Source organism: Leiobunum rupestre, chromosome 1 (assembly GCF_980474605.1).
Source record: "Leiobunum rupestre chromosome 1, qqLeiRupe1.1.hap1, whole genome shotgun sequence".
Lineage (NCBI taxonomy): Eukaryota > Metazoa > Arthropoda > Arachnida > Opiliones > Sclerosomatidae > Leiobunum > Leiobunum rupestre.
In genome coordinates this window covers 61,855,423-61,868,765 of record NC_143384.1, presented here as the reverse complement: position 1 = coordinate 61,868,765, position 13,343 = coordinate 61,855,423, and the positions used below count along the sequence as shown (strand labels likewise).

The following is a 13,343-nucleotide window of genomic DNA, read 5'->3' as shown; positions in this document are numbered from 1 at the left end:
TATAAGTGCCATTTAATGCTACGTCCGCAGTCGACAGGATTCGAACCTGCGCGGGATGATCCCAACAGATTTCAAGTCTGTCGCCTTAACCACTCGGCCACGACTGCTTGTTATTGACCTCAATTTGAGAACTATTAAATTTAAATATTTGACGTTCTTACAAGTGCCATTTAATGCCTCGTCCGCAGTCGACAGGATTCGAACATGCGCGGGAAGATCATAACAGATTTCAAGTCTGTCGCCTTAACCACTCGGCCACGACTGCTTGTTAATTACCTAAATATGAGAACTTTCAAATATAAATATTTGATGTTCATATAAAAGCCAGTTTATGCTATGTCCGCAGTCAACAGGATTCGAACCTGCGCGGGAAGATCCCAACAGATTTCAAGTCTGTCGCCTTAACCACTCGGCCACGACTGCTTGCTAATGACTTAAATTTGAGAACCATTAAATTTAAATATTTGACTTTCTTATAAATGCCTTTTAATGCTATGTCCGTAGTCGACAGGATTCGAACCTGCGCGAGAAGATCCCACCAGATTTCAAGTCTGTCGCCTTAACCACTCGGCCACGACTGCTTGTTATTGACCTAAATTTGAGAACTATTAAATTTAAATATTTTATGTTCATATAAACGCCATTACGTGCTATGTCTGCAGTTGGCAGGATTCGAACCTGCGCGGGAAGATCCCAACAGATTTCAAGTCTGTCGCCTTAACCACTCGGCCACGACTGCTTGTTAATGACCTAAATTTGAGAACTATTAAATTTAAATATTTTACGTTCTTATAAATGCCATTTAATGCTATGTCCGCAGTCAACAGGATTCGAACCTGCGCGGGAAGATCCCAACAGATTTCAAGTCTGTCGCCTTAACCACTCGGCCACGACTGCTTGATAATTACCTAAATTTGAGAACCATTAAATTTAAATATTTTACGTTCTTATAAATGCCATTTAATGCTATGTCCGTAGTCGACAGGATTCGAACCTGCGCGGGAAGATCCCAACAGATTTCAAGTCTGTCGCCTTAATTACTCGGCCACGACTGCTTGTTAATGACCTAAATTTGAGAACTATTAAATTTAAATATTTGACGTTCTTATAAATGCCATTTAATGCTATGTCCGCAGTCGACAGGATTCAAACCTGCGCGGGAAGATCCCAACAGATTTCAAGTCTGTCGCCTTAACCACTCGGCCACGACTGCTTGTTATTGACCTAAATTTGAGAACTATTAAATTTAAATATTTGACGTTCTTATAAGTGCCATTTAATGCTACGTCCGCAGTCGACAGGATTCGAACCTGCGCGGGATGATCCCAACAGATTTCAAGTCTGTCGCCTTAACCACTCGGCCACGACTGCTTGTTATTGACCTAAATTTGAGAACTATTAAATTTAAATATTTTATGTTCATATAAACGCCATTACGTGCTATGTCTGCAGTTGGCAGAATTCGAACCTGCGCGGGAAGATCCCAACAGATTTCAAGTCTGTCGCCTTAATTACTCGGCCACGACTGCTTGTTAATGACCTAAATTTGAGAACTATTAAATTTAAATATTTGACGTTCTTATAAATGCCATTTAATGCTATGTCCGCAGTCGACAGGATTCAAACCTGCGCGGGAAGATCCCAACAGATTTCAAGTCTGTCGCCTTAACCACTTGGCCACGACTGCTTGTTATTGACCTAAATTTGAGAACTATTAAATTTAAATATTTGACGTTCTTATAAGTTCCATTTAATGCTACGTCCGCAGTCGACAGGATTCGAACATGCGCGGTAAGATCCCAACAGATTTCAAGTCTGTCGCCTTAACCACTCGGCCACGACTGCTTGTAACGACCTAAATTTGAGAACTTTCAAATTTAAATATTTGATGTTCATATAAAAGCCAGTTTATGCTATGTCCGCAGTCAACAGGATTCGAACCTGCGCGGGAAGATCCCAACAGATTTCAAGTCTGTCGCCTTAACCACTCGGCCACGACTGCTTGCTTATGACCTAAATTTGAGAACCATTAAATTTAAATATTTTACGTTCTTATAAATGCTATGTCCGTAGTCGACAGGATTGGAACCTGCGCGGGAAGATCCCAACAGATTTCAAGTCTGTCGCCTTAATTACTCGGCCACGACTGCTTGTTAATGACCTAAATTTGAGAACTATTAAATTTAAATATTTGACGTTCTTATAAGTGCCATTTAATGCTACGTCCGCAGTCGACAGGATTAGAACCTGCGCGGGATGATCCCAACAGATTTCAAGTCTGTCGCCTTAACCACTCGGCCACGACTGCTTGTTATTGACCTAAATTTGAGAACTATTAAATTTAAATATTTGACGTTCTTATAAATGCCATTTAATGCTATGTCCGCAGTCGACAGGATTCAAACCTGCGCGGGAAGATCCCAACAGATTTCAAGTCTGTCGCCTTAACCACTCGGCCACGTCTGCTTGTTATTGACCTAAATTTGAGAACTATTAAATTTAAATATTTGACGTTCTTATAAGTGCCATTTAATGCTACGTCCGCAGTCGACAGGATTCGAACCTGCGCGGGATGATCCCAACAGATTTCAAGTCTGTCGCCTTAACCACTCGGCCACGACTGCTTGTTATTGACCTAAATTTGAGAACTATTAAATTTAAATATTTTATGTTCATATAAACGCCATTACGTGCTATGTCTGCAGTTGGCAGGATTCGAACCTGCGCGGGAAGATCCCAACAGATTTCAAGTCTGTCGCCTTAATTACTCGGCCACGACTGCTTGTTAATGACCTAAATTTGAGAACTATTAAATTTAAATATTTGACGTTCTTATAAATGCCATTTAATGCTATGTCCGCAGTCGACAGGATTCAAACCTGCGCGGGAAGATCCCAACAGATTTCAAGTCTGTCGCCTTAACCACTCGGCCACGACTGCTTGTTATTGACCTAAATTTGAGAACTATTAAATTTAAATATTTGACGTTCTTATAAATGCTATGTCCGTAGTCGACAGGATTCGAACCTGCGCGGGAAGATCCCAACAGATTTCAAGTCTGTCGCCTTAATTACTCGGCCACGACTGCTTGTTAATGACCTAAATTTGAGAACTATTAAATTTAAATATTTGACGTTCTTATAAATGCCATTTAATGCTATGTCCGCAGTCGACAGGATTCAAACCTGCGCGGGAAGATCCCAACAGATTTATAGTCTGTCGCCTTAACCACTCGGCCACGACTGCTTGATAATTACCTAAATTTGAGAACCATTAAATTTAAATATTTTACGTTCTTATAAATGCCATTTAATGCTATGTCCGTAGTCGACAGGATTCGAACCTGCGCGGGAAGATCCCAACAGATTTCAAGTCTGTCGCCTTAATTACTCGGCCACGACTGCTTGTTAATGACCTAAATTTGAGAACTATTAAATTTAAATATTTGACGTTCTTATAAATGCCATTTAATGCTATGTCCGCAGTCGACAGGATTCAAACCTGCGCGGGAAGATCCCAACAGATTTCAAGTCTGTCGCCTTAACCACTCGGCCACGACTGCTTGTTATTGACCTAAATTTGAGAACTATTAAATTTAAATATTTGACGTTCTTATAAGTGCCATTTAATGCTACGTCCGCAGTCGACAGGATTCGAACCTGCGCGGGATGATCCCAACAGATTTCAAGTCTGTCGCCTTAACCACTCGGCCACGACTGCTTGTTATTGACCTAAATTTGAGAACTATTAAATTTAAATATTTTATGTTCATATAAACGCCATTACGTGCTATGTCTGCAGTTGGCAGGATTCGAACCTGCGCGGGAAGATCCCAACAGATTTCAAGTCTGTCGCCTTAATTACTCGGCCACGACTGCTTGTTAATGACCTAAATTTGAGAACTATTAAATTTAAATATTTGACGTTCTTATAAATGCCATTTAATGCTACGTCCGCAGTCGACAGGATTCGAACATGCGCGGTAAGACCCCAACAGATTTCAAGTCTGTCGCCTTAACCACTCGGCCACGACTGCTTGTTAACGACCTAAATTTGAGAACTTTCAAATTTAAATATTTGATGTTCATATAAAAGCCAGTTTATGCTATGTCCGCAGTCAACAGGATTCGAACCTGCGCGGGAAGATCCCAACAGATTTCAAGTCTGTCGCCTTAACCACTCGGCCACGACTGCTTGCTTATGACCTAAATTTGAGAACCATTAAATTTAAATATTTGACGTTCTTATAAATGCCATTTAATGCTATGTCCGCAGTTGACAGGATTCAAACCTGCGCGGGAAGATCCCAACAGATTTATAGTCTGTCGCCTTAACCACTCGGCCACGACTGCTTGTTATTGACCTAAATTTGAGAACTATTAAATTTAAATATTTGACGTTCTTATAAGTGCCATTTAATGCTATGTCCGCAGTCGACAGGATTCAAACCTGCGCGGGAAGATCCCAACAGATTTATAGTCTGTCGCCTTAATTACTCGGCCACGACTGCTTGTTAATGACCTAAATTTGAGAACTATTAAATTTAAATATTTGACGTTCTTATAAATGCCATTTAATGCTATGTCCGCAGTCGACAGGATTCAAACCTGCGCGGGAAGATCCCAACAGATTTATAGTCTGTCGCCTTAACCAATCGGCCACGACTGCTTGTTATTGACCTAAATTTGAGAACTATTAAATTTAAATATTTGACGTTCTTATAAGTGCCATTTAATGCTACGTCCGCAGTCGACAGGATTCGAACCTGCGCGGGATGATCCCAACAGATTTCGAGTCTGTCGCCTTAACCACTCGGCCACGACTGCTTGTTATTGACCTAAATTTGAGAACTATTAAATTTAAATATTTGACGTTCTTATAAGTGCCATTTAATGCTTCGTCCGCAGTCGACAGGATTCGAACCTGCGCGGGATGATCCCAAAAGATTTCAAGTCTGTCGCCTTAACCACTCGGCCACGACTGCTTGTTAATGACCTAAATTTGAGAACTTTCAAATTTAAATATTTGATGTTCATATAAAAGCCAGTTTATGCTATGTCCGCAGTCAACAGGATTCGAACCTGCGCGGGAAGATCCCAACAGATTTCAAGTCTGTCGCCTTAACCACTCGGCCACGACTGCTTGCTTATGACCTAAATTTGAGAACCATTAAATTTAAATATTTTGCGTTCTTATAAATGCCATTTAATGCTATGTCCGTAGTCGACAGGATTCGAACCTGCGCGGGAAGATCCCAACAGATTTCAAGTCTGTCGCCTTAACCACTCGGCCACGACTGCTTGTTAATGACCTAAATTTGAGAACTATTAAATTTAAATATTTGACGTTCTTATAAATGCCATTTAATGCTATGTCCGCAGTCGATAGGATTCGAACCTGCGTGGGAAGATCCCAACAGATTTCAAGTCTGTGGCCTTAACCACTCGGCCACGACTGCTTGATAATGACCTAAATTTGAGAACAATTAAATTGAAATATTTTACGTTCTTATAAATGCCATTTAATGCTATGTCCGTAGTCGACAGGATTCGAACCTGCGCGGGAAGATCCCAACAGATTTCAAGTCTGTCGCCTTAATTACTCGGCCACGACTGCTTGTTAATGACTTAAATTTGAGAACTATTAAATTTAAATATTTGACGTTCTTATAAATGCCATTTAATGCTATGTCCGCAGTCGACAGGATTCAAACCTGCGCGGGAAGATCCCAACAGATTTCAAGTCTGTCGCCTTAACCGCTCGGCCACGACTGCTTGTTATTGACCTAAATTTGAGAACTATTAAATTTAAATATTTGACGTTCCTATAAGTGCCATTTAATGCTACGTCCGCAGTCGAACCTGCGCGGGATGATCCCAACAGATTTCAAGTCTGTTGCCTTAACCACTCGGCCACGACTGCTTGTTAATGACCTAAATTTGAGAACTATTAAATTTAAATATTTGACGTTCTTATAAATGCCATTTAATGCTATGTCCGCAGTCGACAGGATTCAAACCTGCGCGGGAAGATCCCAACAGATTTCAAGTCTGTCGCCTTAACCACTCGGCCACGACTGCTTGTTATTGACCTAAATTTGAGAACTATTAAATTTAAATATTTGACGTTCTTATAAGTGCCATTTAATGCTACGTCCGCAGTCGACAGGATTCGAACCTGCGCGGGATGATCCCAACAGATTTCAAGTCTGTCGCCTTAACCACTCGGCCACGACTGCTTGTTATTGACCTAAATTTGAGAACTATTAAATTTAAATATTTGACGTTCTTACAAGTGCCATTTAATGCCTCGTCCGCAGTCGACAGGATTCGAACATGCGCGGGAAGATCCCAACAGATTTCAAGTCTGTCGCCTTAACCACTCGGCCACGACTGCTTGTTAATGACCTAAATATGAGAACTTTCAAATTTAAATATTTGATGTTCATATAAAAGCCAGTTTATGCTATGTCCGCAGTCAACAGGATTCGAACCTGCGCGGGAAGATCCCAACAGATTTCAAGTCTGTCGCCTTAACCACTCGGCCACGACTGCTTGCTAATGACTTAAATTTGAGAACCATTAAATTTAAATATTTGACTTTCTTATAAATGCCTTTTAACGCTATGTCCGTAGTCGACAGGATTCGAACCTGCGCGGGAAGATCCCACCAGATTTCAAGTCTGTCGCCTTAACCACTCGGCCACGACTGCTTGTTATTGACCTAAATTTGAGAACTATTAAATTTAAATATTTTATGTTCATATAAACGCCATTACGTGCTATGTCCGCAGTTGGCAGGATTCGAACCTGCGCGGGAAGATCCCAACAGATTTCAAGTCTGTCGCCTTAACCACTCGGCCACGACTGCTTGTTATTGACCTAAATTTGAGAAGTATTAAATTTAAATATTTTACGTTCTTATAAATGCCATTTAATGCTATGTCCGCAGTCAACAGGATTCGAACCTGCGCGGGAAGATCCCAACAGATTTCAAGTCTGTCGCCTTAACCACTCGGCCACGACTGCTTGTTAATGACCTAAATTTGAGAACTATTAAATTTAAATATTTGACGTTCTTATAAATGCCATTTAATGCTATGTCCGCAGTCGATAGGATTCGAACCTGCGTGGGAAGATCCCAACAGATTTCAAGTCTGTGGCCTTAACCACTCGGCCACGACTGCTTGATAATGACCTAAATTTGAGAACAATTAAATTGAAATATTTTACGTTCTTATAAATGCCATTTAATGCTATGTCCGTAGTCGACAGGATTCGAACCTGCGCGGGAAGATCCCAACAGATTTCAAGTCTGTCGCCTTAATTACTCGGCCACGACTGCTTGTTAATGACTTAAATTTGAGAACTATTAAATTTAAATATTTGACGTTCTTATAAATGCCATTTAATGCTATGTCCGCAGTCGACAGGATTCAAACCTGCGCGGGAAGATCCCAACAGATTTCAAGTCTGTCGCCTTAACCGCTCGGCCACGACTGCTTGTTATTGACCTAAATTTGAGAACTATTAAATTTAAATATTTGACGTTCCTATAAGTGCCATTTAATGCTACGTCCGCAGTCGAACCTGCGCGGGATGATCCCAACAGATTTCAAGTCTGTTGCCTTAACCACTCGGCCACGACTGCTTGTTAATGACCTAAATTTGAGAACTATTAAATTTAAATATTTGACGTTCTTATAAATGCCATTTAATGCTATGTCCGCAGTCGACAGGATTCAAACCTGCGCGGGAAGATCCCAACAGATTTCAAGTCTGTCGCCTTAACCACTCGGCCACGACTGCTTGTTATTGACCTAAATTTGAGAACTATTAAATTTAAATATTTGACGTTCTTATAAGTGCCATTTAATGCTACGTCCGCAGTCGACAGGATTCGAACCTGCGCGGGATGATCCCAACAGATTTCAAGTCTGTCGCCTTAACCACTCGGCCACGACTGCTTGTTATTGACCTAAATTTGAGAACTATTAAATTTAAATATTTGACGTTCTTACAAGTGCCATTTAATGCCTCGTCCGCAGTCGACAGGATTCGAACATGCGCGGGAAGATCCCAACAGATTTCAAGTCTGTCGCCTTAACCACTCGGCCACGACTGCTTGTTAATGACCTAAATATGAGAACTTTCAAATTTAAATATTTGATGTTCATATAAAAGCCAGTTTATGCTATGTCCGCAGTCAACAGGATTCGAACCTGCGCGGGAAGATCCCAACAGATTTCAAGTCTGTCGCCTTAACCACTCGGCCACGACTGCTTGCTAATGACTTAAATTTGAGAACCATTAAATTTAAATATTTGACTTTCTTATAAATGCCTTTTAACGCTATGTCCGTAGTCGACAGGATTCGAACCTGCGCGGGAAGATCCCACCAGATTTCAAGTCTGTCGCCTTAACCACTCGGCCACGACTGCTTGTTATTGACCTAAATTTGAGAACTATTAAATTTAAATATTTTATGTTCATATAAACGCCATTACGTGCTATGTCCGCAGTTGGCAGGATTCGAACCTGCGCGGGAAGATCCCAACAGATTTCAAGTCTGTCGCCTTAACCACTCGGCCACGACTGCTTGTTATTGACCTAAATTTGAGAAGTATTAAATTTAAATATTTTACGTTCTTATAAATGCCATTTAATGCTATGTCCGCAGTCAACAGGATTCGAACCTGCGCGGGAAGATCCCAACAGATTTCAAGTCTGTCGCCTTAACCACTCGGCCACGACTGCTTGATAATGACCTAAATTTGAGAACCATTAAATTTAAATATTTTACGTTCTTATAAATGCCATTTAATGCTATGTCCGTAGTCGACAGGATTCGAACCTGCGCGGGAAGATCCCAACAGATTTCAAGTCTTTTGCCTTAATTACTCGGCCACGACTGCTTGTTAATGACCTAAATTTGAGAACTATTAAATTTAAATATTTGACGTTCTTATAAATGCCATTTAATGCTATGTCCGCAGTCGACAGGATTCAAACCTGCGCGGGAAGATCCCAACAGATTTCAAGTCTGTCGCCTTAACCACTCGGCCACGACTGCTTGTTATTGACCTAAATTTGAGAACTATTAAATTTAAATATTTGACGTTCTTATAAGTGCCATTTAATGGTACGTCCGCAGTCGACAGGATTCGAACATGCGCGGGAAGATCCCAACAGATTTCAAGTCTGTCGCCTTAACCACTCGGCCACGACTGCTTGTTAATGACCTAAATTTGAGAACTTTCAAATTTAAATATTTGATGTTCATATAAAAGCCAGTTTATGCTATGTCCGTAGTCGACAGGATTCGAACCTGCGCGGGAAGATCCCAACAGATTTCAAGTCTGTCGCCTTAACCACTCGGCCACGACTGCTTGTTATTGACCTAAATTTGAGAACTATTAAATTTAAATATTTTATGTTCATATAAACGCAATTACTTGCTATGTCCGCAGTTGGCAGGATTCGAACCTGCGCGGGAAGATCCCAACAGATTTCAAGTCTGTCGCCTTAACCACTCGGCCACGACTGCTTGTTAATGACCTAAATTTGAGAACTATTAAATTTAAATATTTAACGTTCTTATAAATGCCATTTAATGCTATGTCCGCAGTCAACAGGATTTGAACCTGCGCGGGAAGATCCCAACAGATTTCAAGTCTGTCGCCTTAATTACTCGGCCACGACTGCTTGTTAATGACCTAAATTTGAGAACTATTAAATTTAAATATTTGACGTTCTTATAAATGCCATTTAATGCTATGTCCGCAGTCGACAGGATTCGAACATGCGCGGGAAGATCCCAACAGATTTCAAGTCTGTCGCCTTAACCACTCGGCCACGACTGCTTGTTAATGACCTAAATATGAGAACTTTCAAATTTAAATATTTGATGTTCATATAAAAGCCAGTTTATGCTATGTCCGCAGTCAACAGGATTCGAACCTGCACGGGAAGATCCCAACAGATTTCAAGTCTGTCGCCTTAACCACTCGGCCACGACTGCTTGCTAATGACTTAAATTTGAGAACCATTAAATTTAAATATTTGACTTTCTTATAAATGCCTTTTAATGCTATGTCCGTAGTCGACAGGATTCGAACCTGCGCGGGAAGATCCCACCAGATTTCAAGTCTGTCGCCTTAACCACTCGGCCACGACTGCTTGTTATTGACCTAAATTTGAGAACTATTAAATTTAAATATTTTATGTTCATATAAATGCCATTTAATGCTATGTCCGTAGTCGACAGGATTCGAACCTGCGCGGGAAGATCCCAACAGATTTCAAGTCTGTCGCCTTAATTACTCGGCCACGACTGCTTGTTAATGACCTAAATTTGAGAACTATTAAATTTAAATATTTGACGTTCTTATAAATGCCATTTAATGCTATGTCCGCAGTCGACAGGATTCAAACCTGCGCGGGAAGATCCCAACAGATTTCAAGTCTGTCGCCTTAACCACTCGGCCACGACTGCTTGTTATTGACCTAAATTTGAGAACTATTAAATTTAAATATTTGACGTTCTTATAAGTGCCATTTAATGCTACGTCCGCAGTCGACAGGATTCGAACCTGCGCGGGATGATCCCAACAGATTTCAAGTCTGTCGCCTTAACCACTCGGCCACGACTGCTTGTTATTGACCTAAATTTGAGAACTATTAAATTTAAATATTTTATGTTCATATAAACGCCATTACGTGCTATGTCTGCAGTTGGCAGGATTCGAACCTGCGCGGGAAGATCCCAACAGATTTCAAGTCTGTCGCCTTAATTACTCGGCCACGACTGCTTGTTAATGACCTAAATTTGAGAACTATTAAATTTAAATATTTGACGTTCTTATAAATGCCATTTAATGCTACGTCCGCAGTCGACAGGATTCGAACATGCGCGGTAAGACCCCAACAGATTTCAAGTCTGTCGCCTTAACCACTCGGCCACGACTGCTTGTTAACGACCTAAATTTGAGAACTTTCAAATTTAAATATTTGATGTTCATATAAAAGCCAGTTTATGCTATGTCCGCAGTCAACAGGATTCGAACCTGCGCGGGAAGATCCCAACAGATTTCAAGTCTGTCGCCTTAACCACTCGGCCACGACTGCTTGCTTATGACCTAAATTTGAGAACCATTAAATTTAAATATTTGACGTTCTTATAAATGCCATTTAATGCTATGTCCGCAGTTGACAGGATTCAAACCTGCGCGGGAAGATCCCAACAGATTTATAGTCTGTCGCCTTAACCACTCGGCCACGACTGCTTGTTATTGACCTAAATTTGAGAACTATTAAATTTAAATATTTGACGTTCTTATAAGTGCCATTTAATGCTATGTCCGCAGTCGACAGGATTCAAACCTGCGCGGGAAGATCCCAACAGATTTATAGTCTGTCGCCTTAATTACTCGGCCACGACTGCTTGTTAATGACCTAAATTTGAGAACTATTAAATTTAAATATTTGACGTTCTTATAAATGCCATTTAATGCTATGTCCGCAGTCGACAGGATTCAAACCTGCGCGGGAAGATCCCAACAGATTTATAGTCTGTCGCCTTAACCAATCGGCCACGACTGCTTGTTATTGACCTAAATTTGAGAACTATTAAATTTAAATATTTGACGTTCTTATAAGTGCCATTTAATGCTACGTCCGCAGTCGACAGGATTCGAACCTGCGCGGGATGATCCCAACAGATTTCAAGTCTGTCGCCTTAACCACTCGGCCACGACTGCTTGTTATTGACCTAAATTTGAGAACTATTAAATTTAAATATTTGACGTTCTTATAAGTGCCATTTAATGCTTCGTCCGCAGTCGACAGGATTCGAACCTGCGCGGGATGATCCCAAAAGATTTCAAGTCTGTCGCCTTAACCACTCGGCCACGACTGCTTGTTAATGACCTAAATTTGAGAACTTTCAAATTTAAATATTTGATGTTCATATAAAAGCCAGTTTATGCTATGTCCGCAGTCAACAGGATTCGAACCTGCGCGGGAAGATCCCAACAGATTTCAAGTCTGTCGCCTTAACCACTCGGCCACGACTGCTTGCTTATGACCTAAATTTGAGAACCATTAAATTTAAATATTTTGCGTTCTTATAAATGCCATTTAATGCTATGTCCGTAGTCGACAGGATTCGAACCTGCGCGGGAAGATCCCAACAGATTTCAAGTCTGTCGCCTTAACCACTCGGCCACGACTGCTTGTTAATGACCTAAATTTGAGAACTATTAAATTTAAATATTTGACGTTCTTATAAATGCCATTTAATGCTATGTCCGCAGTCGATAGGATTCGAACCTGCGTGGGAAGATCCCAACAGATTTCAAGTCTGTGGCCTTAACCACTCGGCCACGACTGCTTGATAATGACCTAAATTTGAGAACAATTAAATTGAAATATTTTACGTTCTTATAAATGCCATTTAATGCTATGTCCGTAGTCGACAGGATTCGAACCTGCGCGGGAAGATCCCAACAGATTTCAAGTCTGTCGCCTTAATTACTCGGCCACGACTGCTTGTTAATGACTTAAATTTGAGAACTATTAAATTTAAATATTTGACGTTCTTATAAATGCCATTTAATGCTATGTCCGCAGTCGACAGGATTCAAACCTGCGCGGGAAGATCCCAACAGATTTCAAGTCTGTCGCCTTAACCGCTCGGCCACGACTGCTTGTTATTGACCTAAATTTGAGAACTATTAAATTTAAATATTTGACGTTCCTATAAGTGCCATTTAATGCTACGTCCGCAGTCGACAGGATTCGAACATGCGCGGGAAGATCCCAACAGATTTCAAGTCTGTCGCCTTAACCACTCGGCCACGACTGCTTGCTAATGACTTAAATTTGAGAACCATTAAATTTAAATATTTGACTTTCTTATAAATGCCTTTTAACGCTATGTCCGTAGTCGACAGGATTCGAACCTGCGCGGGAAGATCCCACCAGATTTCAAGTCTGTCGCCTTAACCACTCGGCCACGACTGCTTGTTATTGACCTAAATTTGAGAACTATTAAATTTAAATATTTTATGTTCATATAAACGCCATTACGTGCTATGTCCGCAGTTGGCAGGATTCGAACCTGCGCGGGAAGATCCCAACAGATTTCAAGTCTGTCGCCTTAACCACTCGGCCACGACTGCTTGTTATTGACCTAAATTTGAGAACTATTAAATTTAAATATTTTACGTTCTTATAAATGCCATTTAATGCTATGTCCGCAGTCAACAGGATTCGAACCTGCGCGGGAAGATCCCAACAGATTTCAAGTCTGTCGCCTTAACCACTCGGCCACGACTGCTTGAT

At 40.9% G+C, this 13,343-nt stretch overlaps 61 non-coding genes across 61 annotated transcripts; all 61 read right to left on the bottom strand.

Moving 5' to 3' along the window:
• Positions 1-25: 25 nt before the first annotated feature.
• Positions 26-107, bottom strand: TRNAS-UGA (transfer RNA serine (anticodon UGA)). Its single transcript has one exon. It is a non-coding gene; the product is annotated as a tRNA-Ser (tRNA).
• A 234-nt stretch (positions 108-341) lies between these two features.
• TRNAS-UGA (transfer RNA serine (anticodon UGA)) lies at positions 342-423 on the bottom strand. The gene has a single exon. It is a non-coding gene; the product is annotated as a tRNA-Ser (tRNA).
• A 76-nt stretch (positions 424-499) lies between these two features.
• TRNAS-UGA (transfer RNA serine (anticodon UGA)) lies at positions 500-581 on the bottom strand. Its single transcript has one exon. It is a non-coding gene; the product is annotated as a tRNA-Ser (tRNA).
• Positions 582-657: 76 nt separating this feature from the next.
• TRNAS-UGA (transfer RNA serine (anticodon UGA)) lies at positions 658-739 on the bottom strand. Its single transcript has one exon. It is a non-coding gene; the product is annotated as a tRNA-Ser (tRNA).
• Positions 740-815: 76 nt separating this feature from the next.
• Positions 816-897, bottom strand: TRNAS-UGA (transfer RNA serine (anticodon UGA)). The gene has a single exon. It is a non-coding gene; the product is annotated as a tRNA-Ser (tRNA).
• Positions 898-1,131: 234 nt separating this feature from the next.
• Positions 1,132-1,213, bottom strand: TRNAS-UGA (transfer RNA serine (anticodon UGA)). Its single transcript has one exon. It is a non-coding gene; the product is annotated as a tRNA-Ser (tRNA).
• Positions 1,214-1,289: 76 nt separating this feature from the next.
• On the bottom strand, positions 1,290-1,371 carry TRNAS-UGA (transfer RNA serine (anticodon UGA)). The gene has a single exon. It is a non-coding gene; the product is annotated as a tRNA-Ser (tRNA).
• Positions 1,372-1,605: 234 nt separating this feature from the next.
• TRNAS-UGA (transfer RNA serine (anticodon UGA)) lies at positions 1,606-1,687 on the bottom strand. Its single transcript has one exon. It is a non-coding gene; the product is annotated as a tRNA-Ser (tRNA).
• A 233-nt stretch (positions 1,688-1,920) lies between these two features.
• Positions 1,921-2,002, bottom strand: TRNAS-UGA (transfer RNA serine (anticodon UGA)). Its single transcript has one exon. It is a non-coding gene; the product is annotated as a tRNA-Ser (tRNA).
• A 224-nt stretch (positions 2,003-2,226) lies between these two features.
• TRNAS-UGA (transfer RNA serine (anticodon UGA)) lies at positions 2,227-2,308 on the bottom strand. The gene has a single exon. It is a non-coding gene; the product is annotated as a tRNA-Ser (tRNA).
• A 234-nt stretch (positions 2,309-2,542) lies between these two features.
• On the bottom strand, positions 2,543-2,624 carry TRNAS-UGA (transfer RNA serine (anticodon UGA)). The gene has a single exon. It is a non-coding gene; the product is annotated as a tRNA-Ser (tRNA).
• Positions 2,625-2,858: 234 nt separating this feature from the next.
• On the bottom strand, positions 2,859-2,940 carry TRNAS-UGA (transfer RNA serine (anticodon UGA)). The gene has a single exon. It is a non-coding gene; the product is annotated as a tRNA-Ser (tRNA).
• A 224-nt stretch (positions 2,941-3,164) lies between these two features.
• TRNAY-AUA (transfer RNA tyrosine (anticodon AUA)) lies at positions 3,165-3,246 on the bottom strand. The gene has a single exon. It is a non-coding gene; the product is annotated as a tRNA-Tyr (tRNA).
• A 234-nt stretch (positions 3,247-3,480) lies between these two features.
• Positions 3,481-3,562, bottom strand: TRNAS-UGA (transfer RNA serine (anticodon UGA)). The gene has a single exon. It is a non-coding gene; the product is annotated as a tRNA-Ser (tRNA).
• Positions 3,563-3,638: 76 nt separating this feature from the next.
• Positions 3,639-3,720, bottom strand: TRNAS-UGA (transfer RNA serine (anticodon UGA)). Its single transcript has one exon. It is a non-coding gene; the product is annotated as a tRNA-Ser (tRNA).
• A 392-nt stretch (positions 3,721-4,112) lies between these two features.
• TRNAS-UGA (transfer RNA serine (anticodon UGA)) lies at positions 4,113-4,194 on the bottom strand. Its single transcript has one exon. It is a non-coding gene; the product is annotated as a tRNA-Ser (tRNA).
• Positions 4,195-4,270: 76 nt separating this feature from the next.
• On the bottom strand, positions 4,271-4,352 carry TRNAY-AUA (transfer RNA tyrosine (anticodon AUA)). The gene has a single exon. It is a non-coding gene; the product is annotated as a tRNA-Tyr (tRNA).
• Positions 4,353-4,428: 76 nt separating this feature from the next.
• Positions 4,429-4,510, bottom strand: TRNAY-AUA (transfer RNA tyrosine (anticodon AUA)). The gene has a single exon. It is a non-coding gene; the product is annotated as a tRNA-Tyr (tRNA).
• A 76-nt stretch (positions 4,511-4,586) lies between these two features.
• TRNAY-AUA (transfer RNA tyrosine (anticodon AUA)) lies at positions 4,587-4,668 on the bottom strand. Its single transcript has one exon. It is a non-coding gene; the product is annotated as a tRNA-Tyr (tRNA).
• Positions 4,669-4,744: 76 nt separating this feature from the next.
• Positions 4,745-4,826, bottom strand: TRNAS-CGA (transfer RNA serine (anticodon CGA)). The gene has a single exon. It is a non-coding gene; the product is annotated as a tRNA-Ser (tRNA).
• Positions 4,827-4,902: 76 nt separating this feature from the next.
• On the bottom strand, positions 4,903-4,984 carry TRNAS-UGA (transfer RNA serine (anticodon UGA)). The gene has a single exon. It is a non-coding gene; the product is annotated as a tRNA-Ser (tRNA).
• A 76-nt stretch (positions 4,985-5,060) lies between these two features.
• Positions 5,061-5,142, bottom strand: TRNAS-UGA (transfer RNA serine (anticodon UGA)). The gene has a single exon. It is a non-coding gene; the product is annotated as a tRNA-Ser (tRNA).
• A 76-nt stretch (positions 5,143-5,218) lies between these two features.
• TRNAS-UGA (transfer RNA serine (anticodon UGA)) lies at positions 5,219-5,300 on the bottom strand. The gene has a single exon. It is a non-coding gene; the product is annotated as a tRNA-Ser (tRNA).
• Positions 5,301-5,692: 392 nt separating this feature from the next.
• TRNAS-UGA (transfer RNA serine (anticodon UGA)) lies at positions 5,693-5,774 on the bottom strand. Its single transcript has one exon. It is a non-coding gene; the product is annotated as a tRNA-Ser (tRNA).
• Positions 5,775-5,998: 224 nt separating this feature from the next.
• On the bottom strand, positions 5,999-6,080 carry TRNAS-UGA (transfer RNA serine (anticodon UGA)). The gene has a single exon. It is a non-coding gene; the product is annotated as a tRNA-Ser (tRNA).
• Positions 6,081-6,156: 76 nt separating this feature from the next.
• Positions 6,157-6,238, bottom strand: TRNAS-UGA (transfer RNA serine (anticodon UGA)). Its single transcript has one exon. It is a non-coding gene; the product is annotated as a tRNA-Ser (tRNA).
• Positions 6,239-6,314: 76 nt separating this feature from the next.
• Positions 6,315-6,396, bottom strand: TRNAS-UGA (transfer RNA serine (anticodon UGA)). Its single transcript has one exon. It is a non-coding gene; the product is annotated as a tRNA-Ser (tRNA).
• A 76-nt stretch (positions 6,397-6,472) lies between these two features.
• TRNAS-UGA (transfer RNA serine (anticodon UGA)) lies at positions 6,473-6,554 on the bottom strand. Its single transcript has one exon. It is a non-coding gene; the product is annotated as a tRNA-Ser (tRNA).
• Positions 6,555-6,630: 76 nt separating this feature from the next.
• Positions 6,631-6,712, bottom strand: TRNAS-UGA (transfer RNA serine (anticodon UGA)). The gene has a single exon. It is a non-coding gene; the product is annotated as a tRNA-Ser (tRNA).
• A 76-nt stretch (positions 6,713-6,788) lies between these two features.
• TRNAS-UGA (transfer RNA serine (anticodon UGA)) lies at positions 6,789-6,870 on the bottom strand. Its single transcript has one exon. It is a non-coding gene; the product is annotated as a tRNA-Ser (tRNA).
• Positions 6,871-6,946: 76 nt separating this feature from the next.
• Positions 6,947-7,028, bottom strand: TRNAS-UGA (transfer RNA serine (anticodon UGA)). The gene has a single exon. It is a non-coding gene; the product is annotated as a tRNA-Ser (tRNA).
• A 392-nt stretch (positions 7,029-7,420) lies between these two features.
• Positions 7,421-7,502, bottom strand: TRNAS-UGA (transfer RNA serine (anticodon UGA)). Its single transcript has one exon. It is a non-coding gene; the product is annotated as a tRNA-Ser (tRNA).
• Positions 7,503-7,726: 224 nt separating this feature from the next.
• TRNAS-UGA (transfer RNA serine (anticodon UGA)) lies at positions 7,727-7,808 on the bottom strand. Its single transcript has one exon. It is a non-coding gene; the product is annotated as a tRNA-Ser (tRNA).
• Positions 7,809-7,884: 76 nt separating this feature from the next.
• Positions 7,885-7,966, bottom strand: TRNAS-UGA (transfer RNA serine (anticodon UGA)). The gene has a single exon. It is a non-coding gene; the product is annotated as a tRNA-Ser (tRNA).
• A 76-nt stretch (positions 7,967-8,042) lies between these two features.
• Positions 8,043-8,124, bottom strand: TRNAS-UGA (transfer RNA serine (anticodon UGA)). Its single transcript has one exon. It is a non-coding gene; the product is annotated as a tRNA-Ser (tRNA).
• Positions 8,125-8,200: 76 nt separating this feature from the next.
• On the bottom strand, positions 8,201-8,282 carry TRNAS-UGA (transfer RNA serine (anticodon UGA)). Its single transcript has one exon. It is a non-coding gene; the product is annotated as a tRNA-Ser (tRNA).
• A 76-nt stretch (positions 8,283-8,358) lies between these two features.
• On the bottom strand, positions 8,359-8,440 carry TRNAS-UGA (transfer RNA serine (anticodon UGA)). The gene has a single exon. It is a non-coding gene; the product is annotated as a tRNA-Ser (tRNA).
• A 76-nt stretch (positions 8,441-8,516) lies between these two features.
• On the bottom strand, positions 8,517-8,598 carry TRNAS-UGA (transfer RNA serine (anticodon UGA)). Its single transcript has one exon. It is a non-coding gene; the product is annotated as a tRNA-Ser (tRNA).
• A 76-nt stretch (positions 8,599-8,674) lies between these two features.
• TRNAS-UGA (transfer RNA serine (anticodon UGA)) lies at positions 8,675-8,756 on the bottom strand. The gene has a single exon. It is a non-coding gene; the product is annotated as a tRNA-Ser (tRNA).
• Positions 8,757-8,990: 234 nt separating this feature from the next.
• On the bottom strand, positions 8,991-9,072 carry TRNAS-UGA (transfer RNA serine (anticodon UGA)). Its single transcript has one exon. It is a non-coding gene; the product is annotated as a tRNA-Ser (tRNA).
• Positions 9,073-9,148: 76 nt separating this feature from the next.
• TRNAS-UGA (transfer RNA serine (anticodon UGA)) lies at positions 9,149-9,230 on the bottom strand. Its single transcript has one exon. It is a non-coding gene; the product is annotated as a tRNA-Ser (tRNA).
• A 76-nt stretch (positions 9,231-9,306) lies between these two features.
• On the bottom strand, positions 9,307-9,388 carry TRNAS-UGA (transfer RNA serine (anticodon UGA)). Its single transcript has one exon. It is a non-coding gene; the product is annotated as a tRNA-Ser (tRNA).
• A 76-nt stretch (positions 9,389-9,464) lies between these two features.
• Positions 9,465-9,546, bottom strand: TRNAS-UGA (transfer RNA serine (anticodon UGA)). The gene has a single exon. It is a non-coding gene; the product is annotated as a tRNA-Ser (tRNA).
• Positions 9,547-9,780: 234 nt separating this feature from the next.
• TRNAS-UGA (transfer RNA serine (anticodon UGA)) lies at positions 9,781-9,862 on the bottom strand. Its single transcript has one exon. It is a non-coding gene; the product is annotated as a tRNA-Ser (tRNA).
• A 76-nt stretch (positions 9,863-9,938) lies between these two features.
• TRNAS-UGA (transfer RNA serine (anticodon UGA)) lies at positions 9,939-10,020 on the bottom strand. The gene has a single exon. It is a non-coding gene; the product is annotated as a tRNA-Ser (tRNA).
• A 76-nt stretch (positions 10,021-10,096) lies between these two features.
• On the bottom strand, positions 10,097-10,178 carry TRNAS-UGA (transfer RNA serine (anticodon UGA)). Its single transcript has one exon. It is a non-coding gene; the product is annotated as a tRNA-Ser (tRNA).
• A 234-nt stretch (positions 10,179-10,412) lies between these two features.
• Positions 10,413-10,494, bottom strand: TRNAS-UGA (transfer RNA serine (anticodon UGA)). The gene has a single exon. It is a non-coding gene; the product is annotated as a tRNA-Ser (tRNA).
• A 76-nt stretch (positions 10,495-10,570) lies between these two features.
• Positions 10,571-10,652, bottom strand: TRNAS-UGA (transfer RNA serine (anticodon UGA)). The gene has a single exon. It is a non-coding gene; the product is annotated as a tRNA-Ser (tRNA).
• A 392-nt stretch (positions 10,653-11,044) lies between these two features.
• TRNAS-UGA (transfer RNA serine (anticodon UGA)) lies at positions 11,045-11,126 on the bottom strand. The gene has a single exon. It is a non-coding gene; the product is annotated as a tRNA-Ser (tRNA).
• A 76-nt stretch (positions 11,127-11,202) lies between these two features.
• TRNAY-AUA (transfer RNA tyrosine (anticodon AUA)) lies at positions 11,203-11,284 on the bottom strand. Its single transcript has one exon. It is a non-coding gene; the product is annotated as a tRNA-Tyr (tRNA).
• A 76-nt stretch (positions 11,285-11,360) lies between these two features.
• TRNAY-AUA (transfer RNA tyrosine (anticodon AUA)) lies at positions 11,361-11,442 on the bottom strand. The gene has a single exon. It is a non-coding gene; the product is annotated as a tRNA-Tyr (tRNA).
• Positions 11,443-11,518: 76 nt separating this feature from the next.
• TRNAY-AUA (transfer RNA tyrosine (anticodon AUA)) lies at positions 11,519-11,600 on the bottom strand. The gene has a single exon. It is a non-coding gene; the product is annotated as a tRNA-Tyr (tRNA).
• A 76-nt stretch (positions 11,601-11,676) lies between these two features.
• Positions 11,677-11,758, bottom strand: TRNAS-UGA (transfer RNA serine (anticodon UGA)). The gene has a single exon. It is a non-coding gene; the product is annotated as a tRNA-Ser (tRNA).
• Positions 11,759-11,834: 76 nt separating this feature from the next.
• TRNAS-UGA (transfer RNA serine (anticodon UGA)) lies at positions 11,835-11,916 on the bottom strand. Its single transcript has one exon. It is a non-coding gene; the product is annotated as a tRNA-Ser (tRNA).
• A 76-nt stretch (positions 11,917-11,992) lies between these two features.
• Positions 11,993-12,074, bottom strand: TRNAS-UGA (transfer RNA serine (anticodon UGA)). Its single transcript has one exon. It is a non-coding gene; the product is annotated as a tRNA-Ser (tRNA).
• Positions 12,075-12,150: 76 nt separating this feature from the next.
• TRNAS-UGA (transfer RNA serine (anticodon UGA)) lies at positions 12,151-12,232 on the bottom strand. The gene has a single exon. It is a non-coding gene; the product is annotated as a tRNA-Ser (tRNA).
• Positions 12,233-12,624: 392 nt separating this feature from the next.
• On the bottom strand, positions 12,625-12,706 carry TRNAS-UGA (transfer RNA serine (anticodon UGA)). The gene has a single exon. It is a non-coding gene; the product is annotated as a tRNA-Ser (tRNA).
• Positions 12,707-12,782: 76 nt separating this feature from the next.
• TRNAS-UGA (transfer RNA serine (anticodon UGA)) lies at positions 12,783-12,864 on the bottom strand. The gene has a single exon. It is a non-coding gene; the product is annotated as a tRNA-Ser (tRNA).
• Positions 12,865-12,940: 76 nt separating this feature from the next.
• TRNAS-UGA (transfer RNA serine (anticodon UGA)) lies at positions 12,941-13,022 on the bottom strand. The gene has a single exon. It is a non-coding gene; the product is annotated as a tRNA-Ser (tRNA).
• Positions 13,023-13,098: 76 nt separating this feature from the next.
• TRNAS-UGA (transfer RNA serine (anticodon UGA)) lies at positions 13,099-13,180 on the bottom strand. The gene has a single exon. It is a non-coding gene; the product is annotated as a tRNA-Ser (tRNA).
• A 76-nt stretch (positions 13,181-13,256) lies between these two features.
• TRNAS-UGA (transfer RNA serine (anticodon UGA)) lies at positions 13,257-13,338 on the bottom strand. Its single transcript has one exon. It is a non-coding gene; the product is annotated as a tRNA-Ser (tRNA).
• Positions 13,339-13,343: the final 5 nt, after the last annotated feature.